Source organism: Triticum urartu, chromosome 4, assembly GCF_003073215.2.
Source record: "Triticum urartu cultivar G1812 chromosome 4, Tu2.1, whole genome shotgun sequence".
Lineage (NCBI taxonomy): Eukaryota > Viridiplantae > Streptophyta > Magnoliopsida > Poales > Poaceae > Triticum > Triticum urartu.
The window spans coordinates 590,478,071-590,496,880 of record NC_053025.1 but is presented as its reverse complement, the minus strand read 5'-3'; the positions used below and the strand labels follow the sequence as shown (position 1 = coordinate 590,496,880).

The window sequence follows — 18,810 nt, the reverse complement described above, 5'->3', positions numbered from 1 at the left end:
GCATCAATTAGCTAGTCAGCACAAGCTTAATTAATATATATACCTGGCGGGACTCCATTCGGTCACCGGAGTCATCATCACGGTCTCCTTCTTCCACCGGCATTCGGTCACCAGAGCCATCATAATCATGTCCTTCCTCCTCCATTCTTCGATCACCGTAGCTTGCTTCACCCTCTCCTTCTAGAACATCGGTGTCGTTGAAATACGACAAGACATCACCTCTGGCAAGGATTATTACCCCCAACACCTGTTTTGCTTCCAAGTCTCGGTGCTCCATAGTTTTTGCAAATATTACAACATGGCAATTAATATACAAACATGACAGATGGATATATTAGTGGCAAACGTAGACCTAGCTAGCTAATCACAACAAGGAATCATATTAGTGGCCTCGACGCTTATATGGTTTGGGGTGGCCTCAGCAACGCTTCTAGGGTTTGGGTGGCCTCGACGACAACGCTCTTTTTTAACTTGGTAAATTTGGGTGGCCTCGGCAGCACTTCTAGGGTTTGGGCCGGACCGCCTCCCTCATGATTGTCCGACGTCCAGACCGACAAGGGATTTAACAAATGGTGCCATTCTGGATGTGTAGAAAATGGTCCATATTTTTCCTGATCTCATCTATACCCTTCTATATGTCACGTTGTCTAGTGTCAAAGAATTCAATAAAACCATGACTTCATCATTAGCTGGAAATGACAGGCGCGTAATGGTACGAAGCTCTTCAAAGTTGTTTTGGAATGGAGTTCTCGATAGAATAATTCGCTTTTTGGTACAAAGTTTAGCAAGAGCCTTCCGAATATCGCTATTTGGAAGGCCTTTGCTGAAATTCATACCAAAAGGCGAATTATTCTATCAGGAACTCCGTACCAAAACAATTTGAAGAGCTTTGTAGCATCATACGTCTGTTACATCCAGTTAATGATGAAGCTGTGGATTTTTTTCAATACTTTGACAGACAACGTGACATATAGAAGAATATATATGTAACAACGTGACATATGTAATAGACGTATATATATGAGATCAGGGAAAAAAATTGGATCAACTTGTGCACACCCATAAAGGGGGCATTCTTGATAAATATGGACCCTCAACCCTTGGACGACCCTCGACCGCTCGGTGATCCACGACGCTCTACCCTAGTTCCCGACCCCCGACCCCCTCATGTCACGTTTGTCTATTGTCAAAGGATTCAACAAAACCGTGTCTTCATCATTAGGCAAAAGTAACATGGGCATGATGGTACGAAGCTCTTCAAAGTTGTTCTAGAACGGAGTCCCAGATAGGATAATTCTCTTTTTGGTACAAAGTTCAGCAAGAGCCTTCCAAATATCGCTATTTGGAAGGCCTTTGCTGAAATTCGTACCAAAAGGTGGATTATCCTATCCGGGACTCCGGTCCAGAATAACTTTGGTGAACTTCGTACCATCATGCCCCGGTTTACTTCCGGCTAATGATGATGCCATGGATTTATTCAATACTTTGACAGAAAATGTGACATATAGAAATATATATATATATATATATATATATGGGTCGCGCTATTCGTCACCCTGGGTGAGGACTAGTTATTCTTCACCCCCCCTCTATTTTACCATCAATGCACCGTAATTTTACGTTCCGTAAATTTTGTCTTATTTCCGATGCAAAAAGGGACCGTAAGAAAATATATAATCGCCGTAAAAAATATTTTATGTTATGTAAAATTACAAACATAAAAACATAGTCTAAAATACACATAAATTGTAGATTTTCTTGTCTTATGACCTATATTTTTATTTTCTTATATCAAATTTTACGTAGTGAATCAATAGGAATGTAACTATTTGAATTCAAAATGTAATTTAATTATGAAATGATTGTAAGATTACCTCGGATGGAGAATAACTTATTCTGCAGCCTGGGTGATGAATAGTAACACTATATATACAGGGTCGCGCTATTCGTCACCGTGGGTGAGGAATAATTATTCTTCACCCCCCTCTATTTTACCATCAATGCATCGTAATTTTATGTTCCGTAAGTTTTGTCTTATTTCCGACACAAAAAGGGACCATAAGAAAATATATAATCGCCGTAAAAAATATTTTAAGTTATGTAAAATTACAAACGTAAAAACATAGTCTAAAATACACATAAACTGCAAATTTTCTTGTCTTATGACCTATATTTTTATTTTTCTTATGTCAAATTTTACGTTTTTAATCAATAGGAATGTAACTATTTGAATTCGAAACGTTATTTAATTATGAGATGATCGTAAGATTACCTCGGGTGAACAATAACTTATTATGCACCCTGGGTGATGAATAGTAACACTATATATATATATATATATATATATATATATATATGACAACACCCCTTAAGACCTTATTCTAATAACACCTAAAGCTTATTCTGCTAACAAAAACACGAGTGCCCCGTACCGAACTGCACGGTGACAAAAACCTACCACTACATCTACGCCCGCTAGTACCCACCCGACCCACAACCCACCTCCTCTCCCACCTTCTTCCTCCTGCGGCTGCCAGAGCCCCGCATCGCCCTGCCTTCCTCTGCGCCGCCGCGCCGACCACCCGGCGCCGCCCCGATCCGCCGAGCCACCGCAGCCACCTCCGCCTTGCCCTGAAGCCGCCGCCGCCGCTGCCAGGGCCCCGGGCCACCAGCATGATGCTCTCTTTATGTTTCAATTCTTGTCTTTTATGTGAGCTTCATTGAAATCATCATGCCTAGCTAGGGGCGTTAAACGATAGCGCTTGTTGGGAGGCAACCCAATTTTATTTTTATTCCTTGCTCTTTGCTCCTGTTTAGTAATAAATAATTTATCTAGCCTCTATTATTATTGAGTTTTTATGTTTCAATTAGTGTTTGTGCCAAGTAGAACCGTTGGGAAGACTTGGGGAAAGTTTTGTTGATCTTACTGTAAAAAACAAAAACTTTAGCGCTCACGAGAATTGCTGCCATTTTTTATTGGAGAGTGATATTCAGTTAATTATTTTTTAAGATGATTAATAGATAAATTACTCACGTCCAGCAATTTATTTCAGAATTTTTGGGGTTCCAGAAGTATTCGAAACCTACAGATTACTACAGACTGTTCTGTTTTTGACAGATTCTGTTTTCATATGTTGTTTACTTATTTTGATGAATCTATGGCTAGTAAAAGAGCTTATAAACCATATACAAGTTGGAATACAGTAGATATTACACCAATATGAATTTAGAATGAGTTCATTACAGTACCTTGAAGTCGTGGTTTATTTTCTTATACTAACGGAGCTCACGAGATTTTCTATTTAAGTTTTGTGTTGTGAAGTTTTCAAGTTTTGGGTAAAGATTCGTTGGACTATGGAATAAGGAGTCGCAAGAGGCTAAGCTTGGGGATGCCCAACACACCCCAAGGTAATATTCAAGGACAACCAAGAGCCTAAGCTTGGGGATGCCCCGGAAGGCATCCCCTCTTTCGTCTTCATTCATTAGTAACTTTACTTGGAGCTATATTTTTATTTACCACATGATATGTGTTTTGCTTGGAGCGTCATTTTATTTTATTTAGTTTTGCTTGCTGCTTGAATGAAATAACAAGATCTGAAATTTTTAAATGTTAGAGAATCTTCACATAGTTGCATAATTATTCGACTACTCATTGAGCTTCACTTATATCTATCGGAGTAGTTTGTCGTTGCTCTAGTGCTTCACTTATATCCTTTTAGAGCACGGTGGTGGTTTTATTTTATAGAAACAGATGAAATCTCATGCGTCACTTATATTATTTTGAGAGTCCTAAACAGCATGGTAATTTGCTTTGGTTATGAATCTAGTCCTAATATGATGGGCATCTAAGAGGGATATAATAAAAACTTTCATATGAAGTGCATTGAATACTAAGAGAAGTTTGATACTTGATAATTGTTTTGAGATATGGAGATGGTGATATTAGAGTCATGCTAGTTGAGTAGTTATGAATTTGAGAAATACTTGTGTTGAAGTTTGTGATTCCCGTAGCATGCACGTATGGTGAACCGTTATGTGACGAAGTCGGAGCATGATTTGTTTATTGATTGTCCTCCTTATGAGTGGCAGTCGGGGACGAGCGATGGTCTTTTCCTACCAATCTATCCCCCTAGGAGCATGCGCGTAGTACTTTGTTTCGATAACTAATAGATTTTTGCAATAAGTATGTGAGTTCTTTATGACTAATGTTGAGTCCATGGATTATACGCACTCTCACCCTTCCACCATTGCTAGCCTCTCTAATACCACGCACCTTTCGCCGGTATCATAAACCCACCATATACCTTCCTCAAAACAACACCATACCTACCTGTTATGGCATTTCCATAGCCATTCCGAGATACATTGACATGGAACTTTCCACCGTTCCATTATTATGACACGCTCCATCATTGTCATATTGCTTTGCATGATCATGTAGTTGACATCGTATTTGTGGCAAAGCCACCGTTCATAATTCTTTCATACATGTCACTCATGAGTCATTGCACATCCCGGTACACCGCCGGAGGCATTCATATAGAGTCATATCTTTTCCTAAGTATCGAGTTATAATTCTTGAGTTGTAAGAAAATAAAAGTGTGATGATCATCATTATTAGAGCATTGTCCCAGTGAGCAAAGGATGATGGAGACTATGATTCCCCCACAAGTCGGGATGAGACTTCGGACAAAAAAAAGAGAAGCCAAAGAAGCCCAAATAAAAAAAGAGGCCATAAAAAAGAGAAGGCCCGGAAAATAACAATAAAATAATATGAGAGAAAAAGAGAGAAGGGGCAATGCTACTATCCTTTTACCATACTTGTGCTTCAAAGTAGCACCATGATCTTCATGATAGAGAGTCTCCTATGTTGTCACTTTCATATACTATTTGGAATCTTTCATTATAGAATTTGGCTTGTATATTCCAATGATGGGCTTCCTCAAAATGCCCTAGGTCTTCGTGAGCAAGCGAGTTGGATGCACACCCACTAGTTTCTTTTGTTGAGATCTCATACATTTATAGCTCTAGTGCATCCGTTGCATGGCAATCCCTACTCACTCACATTGATATCTATTAATGGGCATCTCCATAGTCCGTTGATACGCCTAGTAGATGTGAGAGTATCTTCTCCCTTTTTGTCTTCTCCAGAACCACCATTCTATTCCACATATAGTGATATGTCCATGGCTCACGCTCATATATTGCGTGAAGATTGAAAAAGTTTGAGAACATCAAAAGTATGAAACAATTGCTTGGCTTGTCATCGGGGTTCTGCATGACTTAAATATGTTGTGTGGTGAAGATGGAGCATAGCGAGACTATATGATTTTGTAGGGATAGCTTTCTTTGGCCATGTTATTTTGAGAAGACATGATTGCTTTGTTAGTATGCTTTAAGTATTATTATTTTTATGTCAATATTAAACTTTTGTCTTGAATCTTATGGATCTGAATATTCTTGCCACAATAAAGAGAACTACATGGATAAATATGTTAGGTAGCATTTCACATCAAAAATTCTGTTTTTGTCATTTACCTACTCGAGGACGAGTAGGAATTAAGCTTGGGGATGCTGATATGTCTCCAACGTATCTATAATTTTTGATTGTTCCATGCTATTATATTATCTGTTTTGGATGTTTATGGTCTTTATTATACACTTTTATATTATTTTTGGGACTAACCTATTAACCCAGATCCCAGTGCCAGTTTCTTTTTTTCCTTGTTTTAGAGTATCGCAGAAAAGGAAAATCAAACGGAGTCCAATTGACCTGAAACTTCACGGAACTTATTTTTGGACTAGAAGAAGCCCACGGATTATCAGAGTTGGGCCAGGAGAGTCCTGGGCTGCCCACGAGGGTGGGGGCGCGCCCACCCCCCTAGGCGCGCCCCCTGCCTCGTGGACAACCCGGAGATCCACCGACGTACTTCTTCCTTCCATATATACCCATATACCCTAAAAACATCGGGGAGCACAATAGATCGGGATTTCCGCCGCCAGAAGCCTCCGTAGCCACCAAAAACCAATCTAGACCCTGATAACCTACAAGTATCGGGGATCGATTGTAGCCTCTTTTGATAAGTAAGAGTGTCGAACCCAACGAGGAGCGAAAGGTAGAACAAATATTCCCTCAAGTTCTATCGACCACCGATACAACTCTACGCACGCTTGACGTTCGCTTTACCTAGAACAAGTATGAAACTAGAAGTACTTTGTAGGTGTTGTTGGATATGTTTGCAAGATAATAAAGATCTTGTAAATAAAAAGTAGGGGCTGTTTAGATAAAGACACAATGAAGTTAGGTTTAGTAGAGAGCTTGTTGTTACGAGAAAGTTATTTGTCCCTAGGCAATCGATAACTAGACCGGTAATCATTATTGCAGTTTCGTATGAGGGAGAGGCATAAGCTAACATACTTTCTCTACTTGGATCATATGCACTTATGATTGGAACTCTAGCAAGCATCCGCAACTACTAAAGATCATTAAGGTAAAACCCAACCATAGCATTAAAGTATCAAGTCCTCTTTATCCCATACGCAACAACCCCCTTACTCGGGTTTGTGTTTCAGTCACTCACGCAACCCACTATAAGAGAATCATGAAAGTATTGCAACACCCTACAGCGGGGATCCCTCATTCTTGCGTGACACGGAGAGCACCATAGGACAGTACCAATAATAAAACATGCAACTCAAACCAATCTTGATCATCAAGTAGCCCGTAGGACAAAACAGATCTACTCAAACATCATAGGATAGCCATACATCATTGGGAAATAATATATAGCGTTCAGCACCATGTTTAAGTAGATATTACAGTGGGTAAGAGAGAGGTTACACCACTGCATAGAGGGGGGAAGAGTTGGTGATGATGGCGGTGAAGTTGTTGGTGAAGATTGCGGTGATGATGATGGCCCCCGGTGGCACTCCTGTGCCACCGGAAGCGAGGGGGAGAGAGCCCCCCTCCTTATTCTTCTTGCTTGAGCTCCTCCCTAGATGGGAGAAGGGTTTCCCCTCTGGTCCATGGCCTCCATGGCGTGGGAGGGGCGAGAGCCCCTCCGAGATTGGATCTGTCTCTCTGTCTCTCTTTGTTTCTGCGTTTTCGGATTCTTCCCTTTCGCCGTTTCTTATATTCCCGGAGATCCATAACTCTGATTGGGCTGAAATTTTAACACGATCTCTATCCGGATATTAGCTTTCTTGCGGCGAAAGAAGGGAACCAACAGCCTTATGGGGTGGCCACGAGGGTCAGGGGCGCACCCCCCTGCCTCGTGGGCCCCTCGAGCATCGTCTCGCATTGATTTCACTTCCCAAAAATCACATATATTCCAAAAAAAATCACCGTCTGTTTTTATCCCGTTTGGACACCGTTTGATATGGATTTTCTGCGAAACAAAAAACATGCAACAAACAGGAACTGGCACTGGGCACTGGATCAATATGTTAGTCCCAAAAATAGTATAGAAAGTTGCCAAAAGTATATGAAAGTTGTGGAATATTGGCATGGAACAATCAAAAATTATAGATACGACGGAGACGTATCAGCATCCCCAAGCTTAATTCCTGCTCGCCCTCGAGTAGGTAAATGATTGAAAAGATAATTTTTGATGTGGAATGCTACCTAGCATAATCTTGATCACATATCTTATCATGGCATGAATATTAAGATACGAGTTATTCAAAGCAATAGTCTATCATTCGACATGAAAAAAAATAATACTTCAAGCCTACTAATAAAGCAATAATGTCTTTTCAAAATAATATGGCCAAAGAAAGTTATCCCTACAAAATCATATAGTCTGGCTATGCTCCATCTTCACCACACAAAATATTCACATCATGCACAACCCCGATGACAAGCCAAGCAATTGTTTCATACTTTTGAAGTTCTCAAACCTTTTCAACTTTCATGCAATACATGAGCATGAGCCATGGACATAGCACTATAGGTGGAATAGAATGGTGGTTGTGGAGAAGACAAAAAGGAGAAGATAGTCTCACATCGACTAGGCGTATCAACGGGCTATGCAGATGCCCATCAATAGATATAAATATGAGTGAGTAGGGATTGCCATGCAACAGATGCACTAGAGCTATAAGTGTATGAAAGCTCAAACTGAAACTAAGTGGGTGTGCATCCAACTTGGTTGCTCATGAATACCTCGGGCGTTTGAGGAAGCCCATCATCGGAATATACAAGACAAGTTCTATAATGAAAATTCCCACTAGTATATGAAAGTGATAACTCAAGAGACTCTTTATATGAAGAACATGGTGCTACTTTGAAGCACAAGTGTGGTAAAAGGATAGTAACATTGCCCCTTCTCTCTTTTTCTCTCATTTTTTATATTTTTTATTTTTTTATTTTTTGGGCCTTCTCCTTTTTTTGGCCTTTCTCTTTTTTTCGTCCGGAGTCTCATCCCGACTTGTGGGGGAATCATAGTCTCCATCATCCTTTCCTCACTTGGGCAATGCTCTAATAATTATGATCATCACACTTTAATATACTTACAACTCGATACTAGAACAAATATATGACTCTATATGAATGCCTCCGGCGGTGTACCGAGATGTGCAATGATCTGGCATAGCAATGACATCAAAAAACGAACAGAGCCATGAAAACATCATGCTAGCTATCTTACGATCATGCAAAGCAATATGACAATGAATGCTCAAGTCATGTACATGATGATGATGGAAGTTGCATGGCAATATATCTTGGAATGGCTATGGAAATGCCATGATAAGTAGGTATGGTGGCTGTTTTGAGGAAGGTATATGGTGGGTTTATTGTACCGGCGAAAGTTGCGCGATACTAGAGAAGCCAGCAATGGTGGAAGAGTGAGAGTGCGTATAATCCATGGACTCAACATTATTCATAAAGAACTCACATACTTATTGCAAAAATCTATTAGTCATCGAAACAAAGTACTGCGCGCATTCTGCTAGGGGGATAGATTGGTAGGAAAAGACCATCGCTCGTCCCCAACCGCCACTCATAAGGAAGACAATCAATAAATAAATCATGCTCCGACTTCGTTACATAACGGTTCACCATACGTGCATGCTACGGGAATCAGAAACCTCAACACAAGTATTTCTACTAATCCACAACTACCCACTAGCATGAATCTAATATCACCATATTTATATCGCAAAACTATTGCAAGGAATCAAACATATCATATTCAATGATCTAGAAGTTTTATGTAGGATTTTATGACTAACCATGTGAATAACCAGTTCCTGTCATCTCTCTAAATAGATATAACTGAAGCAAGAGAGTTTAATTCTTTCTACAAAAGATATGCCCGTGCTCTAACAAATATAAGTGAAGAAAAAGAGCATTCTACAAATGGTAGTTTTCTATGTAAAGAGAAACAGGCAATCCAAACTTCAAATGATATAAGTGAAGCACATGAAGCATTCTATAAGCCGTACTCAAAAGATATAAGTGAAGTGCAAAGAGAATTCGATAAATCAACCAAGGACTATCTCATACCATAATGGTGCATAAAATAAAAATGAAAACTAGATGCAAAAGATGCTCCAAGATTTGCACATATCGCATGAACGAAATGAATCCGAAAACATACCGATACTTGTTGAAGAAAGAGGGGATGCCTTCCGGGGCATCCCCATGCTTAGACGCTTGAGTCTCCTTGAATACTTACTTGGGGTGCCTCGGACATCCCCAAGCTTAAGCTCTTGCCTCTCTTCATTCTTCTCACATCGAGACCTTCTCGATCATCGAACACTTCATCCACAGGAAACTTCAACAGAAAACTCGGTAAGATCCGTTAGTATAATAAAGCAAATCACTACTCTAAGTACTGTTGCAAACCAATTCAAATTTTGTTTTTGCATTTTGTATACTGTAATATAAATTTTCCATGGCTCAATCCACTGATATAAATCGATAGTTTCATCAAAACAAGCAAACTATGCATCAAAAACAGAATCTGTCTAAAACAGAATAGTCTGTAATAATCTAAAAATTTACCATCCTTCTGATACTTGAATTTTTTTCCAAAATTAGGAAAAATAAACAATTTTTATATAAATACATTGCAAAAAGAATCAGAACCATTTGACGTTCCATCTAAAAATGTAAAATCGCGCACTACAGAAAAAGTTTCTGTCCTGCACCGTACAAACCAACAAGCATCTAAAACATCCTAAAGGCAAACCTTGGCACATTATTTTTATAATACAATGGAATTGTACAAGGGGATAATTATTTTTGTTTAAAATTTTATGTAATCAAGATTCACAAAGTTGCCGTGAGCATGAACAAAGTTCAAGGAGCTCTCCCACTTCAACAATGCTTGTCTTTCTCACTTTCACTTTCCTTTTTGAAAAAGTTTTGGGTTCCCCTCTTTATTTTATTTTGTTTTTAAACTATATAAAAGCACTCAACAGAAATAAATGACTCTCTAAAACTTCCGAGTTGTCTCCCTGGCAGCGCTTTCTTTAAAGCCATTAAGCTAGGCATATAGTGCTCAAGTAATGAATCCACCCGGATCCCAAGGTATATCCAAGCCAATTTTAATTAACAATGATTTGTAATTTAGTAGTGAGCACAAAGTAACATATATCATGTAGCAACGAAGTCTAACTCTCTTCCTATGCATCGGCATGTCATAAAATAACAATTCATGCACACATAGTGAAGGCCAATGCATAGTATAAACAGTTTCTTGCAATTTTATCATATTGGAAACATAGAGAGGTGGAGATATAGTTCCTCTCTCATAATAATTGCAAGTAGGAGCAGCAAGCACACGCATATTATATTCATCAAAATCATCACGTGTAATGGTAAAAGGTAACCCATCAATATAATCCTTAATATGGGCAAACTTCTCTGATATAGTGTAGTCGGAAGAATTCAAAAAGATAATAGGACTATCATGTGTGGGTGCAATAACAACAATTTCATGTTTAACATAAGTAACTATAGCAAGTTCATCTCCATAAGCATAATTCATATTGGCATCTTGGCCACAAGCATAGCAAGCATCATCAAAAAGGGATATTTCAAGAGAATCAACGGGATCATAACTATCATCATAGAAATCATCCTTCGGTGAGCACGAAGGGAAATTAAACAATGTATGAGTTGAAGAGTTACTACCATTAGAAGGTTGGCACGGGTAGCTAATCCGCTCTTCCTCCTTTTGTACTTCGCTCTCCTCCTCATCTTTTTCATCCAATGAGCTCATAGTTTGATCAATTTCTTCTTCCATAGACTCCTGCAAAATATTAGTCTCTTCTTGGACAGCTGGGTAGTCGTCAATGTATGGTTCAACATAGGCATTAGAAGCATAATTATCATAGCAATATTTAAGTATGTCAAAATTTCCAGATTTGTAAAGAGTAGTATCATACGTTTCAATCAAAGAAGCAATTTCATAAGCACCCTTAAAAGCAACAAATTCTTCAATTTGTTGAACATCATAGTAACTATAAACACCCTTAGCATACAAAGATACGATTCCATTATCACTAAACTCACATTAATAGGGAAGGTGTTTCTTAGGGTTTTTAGAACAACAAGTGATATCATATATTTCGCATAAATTCCAAGCATAGCGTTGCAAACGATGAATTTGACCCAGCAAAATTTTCCCTTTTTCAGATATTCGGTGTCGCACATAACAAGCATGCTCATCTAAAGATTTGCCCTCAACTAAGCTAGTTGGGGTTTCAGCACGAGCACAAATGGATTGAAGATGATCCAAGTAATAAGCTTCAGTAGTGTGATAGATTTTGAGTGGTTCTTGAACCATTAGTTTAGTAGGTAGAACTAATTTTTTTGCTATTTTGCATTCCTACCCATAACTAAAGATAGAAAACAACTAAGAAAAGCAAATAAAAATTACTTAGTGATAAAGCAAACAAGCACACACGAGAATATTCACCCCATGCTATTGCTCCCCGGCAACGGCGCCAGAAAAAGGTCTTGATAACCCACAAGTATAGGGGATCAATAGCCTCTTTCGATAAGTAAGAGTGTCGAACCCAACGAGGAGCTAAAGGTAGAACAAATATTCCCTCAAGTTCTATCGACCACCGGTACAACCCTACTCACGCTTGACGTTCGCTTTACCTAGAACAAGTATGAAACTAGAAGTACTTTGTAGGTGTTGTTGGATAGGTTTGCAAGATAATAAAGAGCATGTAAATAAGAAGTAGGGGCAGTTTAGATAAAAACACAACTAAGTTAGGTTTAGTAGAGAGCTTGTTGTTACGAGAAAGTTATTTGTCCCTAGGCAATCGATAACTAGACCAGTAATCATTATTGCAGTGGCATAAGCTAACATACTTTCTCTACTTGGATCATATGCAGTTATGATTGGAACTCTAGCAAGCATCCGCAACTACTAAAGATCATTAAGGTAAAACTCAACCATAGCATTAAAGTATCAAGTCCTCTTTATCCCATACGCAACAACCCCCTTACTAGGATTTGTGTTTCAGTCACTCACGCAACCCACTATAAATGAATCATGAACGTATTGCAACACCCTACAGCGGGGATCCCTCACGCTTGCGCGACACGGAGAGCACCATAGGACAACACCAATAATAAAACATGCAACTCAAACCAATCTTGATCATCAAATAGCCCATAGGACAAAACAGATCTACTCAAACATCATAGGATAGCCATACATCATTGGGAAATAATATATAGCGTTGAGCACCATGTTTAAGTAGAGATTACAGAGGGTAAGAGAGAGGTTACACCGCTGCATAGAGGGGGGAAGAGTTGGTGATGATGGCGGTGAAGTTATTGGTGAAGATTGCGGTGATGATGATGGCCCCCGGTGGCACTCCGGTGCCACCGGAAGTGAGGGTGGAGAGCCCCCCTCCTTCTTCTTTTTCCTTGACCTCCTCCCTAGATGGGAGAAGGGTTTCCCCTTTGGTCCATGGCCTCCATGGCGTGGGAGGGGCGAGAGCCCCTCGAGATTGGATCTGTCTCTCTTTGTTTCTGCGTTTTCAGATTCTTCCCTTTCACCATTTCTTATATTCCCGGAGATCCGTAACTCCGATTGGGCTGAAATTTTAACATGATCTCTATCCGGATATTAGCTTTCTTGTGGCGAAAGAAGGGAACAAAACGCCTTAAGGGGTGGCTATGAGGGTCAGGGGCGCGTCTGCCCCCTGCCTCGTGGGCCCCTCAAGCATCGTCTCACGTTGATTTCACTTCCCAAAAATCACATATATTCCAAAACAATCTCCGTCCGTTTTTATCCCGTTTGGACTCCGTTCAATATGGATTTTCTGCGAAACAAAAAACATGCAAGAAACAGGAACTGGCACTAGGCACTGGATCAATATGTTAGTCCCAAAAATAGTATAAAAAGTTGCCAAAAGTATATGAAAGTTGTAGAATATTGGCATGGAACAACCAAAAATTATAGATACGATGGAGACATATCAGATCCGTTCCGGCACCCTGCCGGAAGGGGAATCCCTCTCCGGTGGCCATCTTCATCATCCCGGCACTCTCCATGACGAGGAGGGAGTAGTTCTCCCTCGGGGCTGAGGGTATGTACCAGTAGCTATGTGTTTGATCTCTCTCTCTCTCTCTCTCTCGTGTTCTTGATGTGGTACGATCTTGATGTATCGCGAGCTTTGATATTATAGTTGGATCTTATGATGTTTCTCCCCATCTACTCTCTTGTAATGGATTGAGTTTTCCCTTTGAAGTTATCTTATCGGATTGAGTCTTTAAGGATTTGAGAACACTTGATGTATGTCTTACGTGGGATAACCGTGGTGACAATGGGGTATTCTATTGATCCACTTGATGTATGTCTTGGTGATCAACTTGGGGGTTCCGCTCATGAACCTATGCATAGGGGTTGGCACACGTTTTCATCTTGACTCTCCGGTAGAATCTTTGGGGCACTCTTTGAGGTACTTTGTGTTGGTTTGAATAGATGAATCTGAGATTGTGTGATGCATATCGTATAATCATACCCGCAGATACTTGAGGTGACATTGGAGTACCTAGGTGACATTAGGGTTTTGGTTGATTTGTGTCTTAACGTGTTATTCTAGTACGAACTCTAGGGCTGTTTGTGAAACTTCTATGAATAGCCCAACGGATTGATTGGAATTGAAAGAATAACTTTGAGGTGGTTTCGTACCCTACCATAATATCTTCGTTTGTTCTCCGCTATTAGTGACTTTGGAGTGACTCTTTGTTGCATGTGGAGGGATAGTTATGTGATCCAATTATGTTATTATTGTTGAGAGGACTTTCACTAGTGAAAGTATGAACCCTAGGCCTTGTTTCAACGCATTGCTATATTTTTAGATTACAAAAACCTTTATCTACCATCCATATACCACTTGTATCACCATCTCTTTGCTGAACTAGTGCACCTATACAATTTACCATTGTATTGGGTGTGTTGGGGACACAAGAGACTCTTTGTTATTTGGTTGCAGGGTTGCTTGAGAGAGACCATCTTCATCCTACGCCTCCTATGGATTGATAAACCTTAGGTCATCCACTTGAGGGAAATTTGCTACTGTCCTAGAAACCTCTACACTTGGAGGCCCAACAACGTCTATAAGAAGAAGGTTGTGTAGTAGACATCAAGTGTCGTCCACGTACCCTTGTAGACCATTAAGCGGAAGCATTATGACAACGCGGTTGATGTAGTTGTGCGTCTTCACGATCGACCGATCCTCAGTACCGAACGTACGGCACCTCCGCGTTCAGCTCGGTGACGTCCAGCGAACTCACGATCCAGTAGAGCTCGAAGGAGAATTTCGTCAGCACAATAGCATGGTGACGATGTTGATGAAGCTACCGTCGCAGGGCCACGCCTAAGCACCGCTACAGTATAACCGAGGTGGATTATGGTGGAGGGGGGCACCGCACACGGCTAGGAGAGATCAATGATCAACTTTTTGTGTGTTCTAGCTAGGGTGCCCCCTGCCCCCGTATATAAAGGAGCAAGGGGGGAGGCCGGCCGGCCATGTAGGGTTCACTAGGAGGAGGATTCCTCCTAGTAGGAGTAGGAATCCCCTCTTTCCTACTCCTACTAGGAGGGGGAAAGGAAGGGGTAGAAGGAGAATGAAAGGGGGGCGCTGCCCCCCTTCATAGTCCAATTCGGACCAGAGGGGGAGGGGGCCCGCGGCCTGCCCTGGCCGGCCCCACTCGCTCTCTCCACTAGGGCCCAACAAGGGCCATTAACCCCCAGGGGGTTCCGGCAACCCCTCCGGCACTCCGGTAAAATCCTGATTTTACTCGGAACTCTTCCGATGTCCAAATGTAGGCTTCCAATATATCAATCTTTATGCCTCGACCATTTCGAGACTCCTCTTCATGTCCGTGCTCATATCCGGGACTCTGAACTACCTTTGGTATATCAAAATATATAAACTCGTAATACCGATCATCACAGAACATTAAGCGTGCGGACCCTACGGGTTCGAGGACTATGTAGACATGACCGAGACACGTCTCCGGTCAATAACCAATAGCGGAACCTGGATGCTCATATTGGTTCCTACATATTCTATGAAGATCTTTATCGGTCGAACCGCATAACAACATACGTTGTTCCCTTGGTCATCGGTATGTTACTTGCCCGAGATTCGATCGTCGGTATCTCAACACCTAGCTCAATCTCGTTACCAGCATGTCTCTTTACTCATTCTGCAATGCATCATCCCGCAACTAGCTCATTAGTTGCATTGCTTGCAGGCTTGTAGTGATGTGCATTACCGAGAGGGCCCAGAGATACCTCTCCGACAATCGGAGTGGCAAATCCTATTCTTGATCTATGCCAACTCAACAATTACCATCGGAGACACCTATAGAGCTCCTTTATAATCACCCATTTACATTGTGACGTTTGGTAGCACACAAAGTGTTCCTCCGGTAATCGGGAGTTGCATAATCTCATAGTCATAGGAACATGTATAAGTCATGAAGAAAGCAATAGCAGTAAACTAAAATGATCAAGTGCTAAGCTAAAAAAATGGGTCTAGTCAGTCACATCATTCTCTAATGATGTGATCCCGTTAATCAAATGACAACTCATGTCTATTGTTAGGAAACATAACCATCATTGATTCAAAGAGCTAGTCAAGTAGAGGCATACTAGTGACAATCTGTTTGTCTATGTATTCACACATGTACTATGTTTCCGGTTAATACAATTCTAGCATGAATAATAAACATTTATCATGATATGAGGAAATTAATAATAACTTTATTATTGCCTCTAGGGCATATTTCCTTCAAGGAGTTCATCCCGCAGCTGCCAAAGCTAATTTGAAGAAGGGGGTCAATTCATATATATGAATGAAACTCAACACAAATGATGGTAATAAAACAAAATTGTGAATATTATTGCTTACGCACTTCATAATCTTCTTTACAGTAGCCCCGCTTAGAGGTCATCACATTATAGACGTACTCGCAAATGTAGTATCCACAAAAAATATTCCCGCCTTCCTGCCACAACCACTTTACGAGAAGTAGAGGTCAATCAAACTGTTAATCAAGCCTTATAAATGGTTTTGATGAAACTAGCTAGAATCAATGGGAGATGTGTGGAACTAGCTAGTAGTACTTTACTTTCGGGTGTGTATAACGCAGCTTCCCCGGTAGTCCCGGAGCTTCTGCGATGAACACTTTCCAAACCCTGCGAGACAAAGAAAATAGTTATTACTTGATATCAGGAAATGAATAAAGTTGCCGATATGGTGCGATAATGATCGATTGAACTTACTTCTAGAGCATTTCAGTCATGGCTGCATACTCCTTGAGATCTTTTCGTCTTGAGTCTAAGACAGTTACTAGTCCCTTCTCAAGCTTAATCTCTAGGAGAATAAAGCGGAAGCTGCACATGCATGCATAACTCATTAATTACATTACTATAACCTATAGTAATAAGGGAAACCGAATATGCACAAGACAATAACACTCACTTGAAGTTGTAAGGAAAGAGTATTTCATCTTTGTTTTGATTTTGAAGCATCAATTTTAGCAAAGTTCGCCTCGGCTTCTTTGGCATCATGTTTAACCGTCCATTCATCTATTATATTTGTGTTAATGAACCCAATATCATAGTTTTGTATTTTCTTGCATTCGACGAACTTCAATCTGCATAATATAGTGAGGATAATTATATATACATGCAATGAAAGAGCTGAGCTATATAGAGAGACTTAATTATAGAAGTAGTACTTATAGACAGTAGCAAGTGATGATTATTTTATCGAAGGCATTCTGATTAAAAAACTGGAAGAAGTCCTCAAATGGAACATACAACAGATCAATCCAAATGAGGTCATGTTCCTCTTTAACTCTCAACGTCAAAATATCCTTCCCAGAGTTGCAGGTGTCCATGTACCACTTATGGAATCTTCGCATCATCATTGTTAGAGGAGGAGCTCCAGGTTTGACGAGAGGCTTCCCGTACCGGTCTTTGTGTTTTTCCACTTCCATCATATCAAAATGTGCATCGTCAGGCAGGTAATCACCAGGATTGGTACCGGGCAGTATCCGCGGCAGATTTGCGACAATATCGCTAGACACCGTCAGCGGGGGGCACGATTGGTTCGCCTGTTCGCCGAGCTGGGGAACTTTTTCCCACTTGTTCGTTATTGTAACCTTTTGTCACTTCAAGTAGTTCCTGACCAGCGCGCTTCTTGCACTGCCTTGTTAAGAGCGAGGACATGGTTGTCATCTGGCGGAGGCGGTGGTGGTCTCTTCAGGGCATCCAAAGTGCGCTTCAATTTCACCGAATCTATCTTCTACTCCAGAGGTGGATGTTTCTTAGCTCTTTGAGTTTCAAAGAAGTCCTTCACATAGGCTTGAACGATCTCCGCATTTTCCTCCACGGTCCTCTCGTATGGTAACTTCTCTATAGGCTTGAGAGATGGACCGAATCTGTATTGCCTCCCACCTCTGGCTGTACTACTAGACGCCAGAGCGGCCGAAGCGGCTGCGGCTGTCTTCCTTTGTTGCTTACGAGGCAGAGAACGAGGCGGAGTGCTACGACGCGCTGGAGCAGCCGGAGCGGCGGCGGCTGTCTTCAGCTTTTGATGATGAGGCGTAGGAGGAGGCGGGCTGCTTGGACGCGCTGGCGCAAGGGGAGAAGGAGGCGGAGTGCCCTGATCACTCGTCGGAGGAGGATGCGGAGTGCCTTGACTCGCCGGAGGAGGAGGAGGAGGCTGAGGCGTCCAGTTCGGAAGCTTGATGAGCTCATTCCGCCATAGACATGGAGTCTTCAGAGCAAGACCCAGTCGAGTCTCCCCTTCACCGGTAGGCTGGTCAAGCTCGAGGTCCTCAAATCCCTCTGTTATTTCATCCACCATCACAAAAACATATCCTTCTGGAATCAGATAGCAGTGAAAAGTTGCGCCAGGTTCAGGAGGTGCAACAGAGCTGACAGCCGCGTTGACTTTGAAGTTCTGCCATTGCGTCATAAGGTGGCAATCTTGAGCCTCCGTGATAGCATCGACGGGGTAGCTAGAAGGAGCAAGTGAGGCTGCTGAAGGAGCTCGGTGGAAGCCATGCTGCTTCTCCGCTGAGATGGCGGGGTAGCTTCTAGGGCCTGGTCTGCCTCGGGAAACCCAGCCTTCCACGAAACGGAGCCTAGCATCCCCCGTGTCTATCCAGGGTGCTTAGGATTCCCGAGGGCCATTGTGAGCTCGTCATTCTCTCTTCGGGAATGAACGCCCCTTACCACGCTGCGGTGATATACTCCTGAAGCTTCGCGACGGGTATTTGCAGTTGCTGGTTCGTCAAACGGCACTTCCCTA

General features: G+C 41.4%; 1 pseudogene; it reads left to right on the top strand.

Moving 5' to 3' along the window:
* The window catches only part of LOC125554909, a 29,663-nt pseudogene extending 11,559 nt beyond the window's left edge, over positions 1–18,104 (top strand).
* The last annotated feature ends 706 nt before the right edge of the window (positions 18,105–18,810 follow it).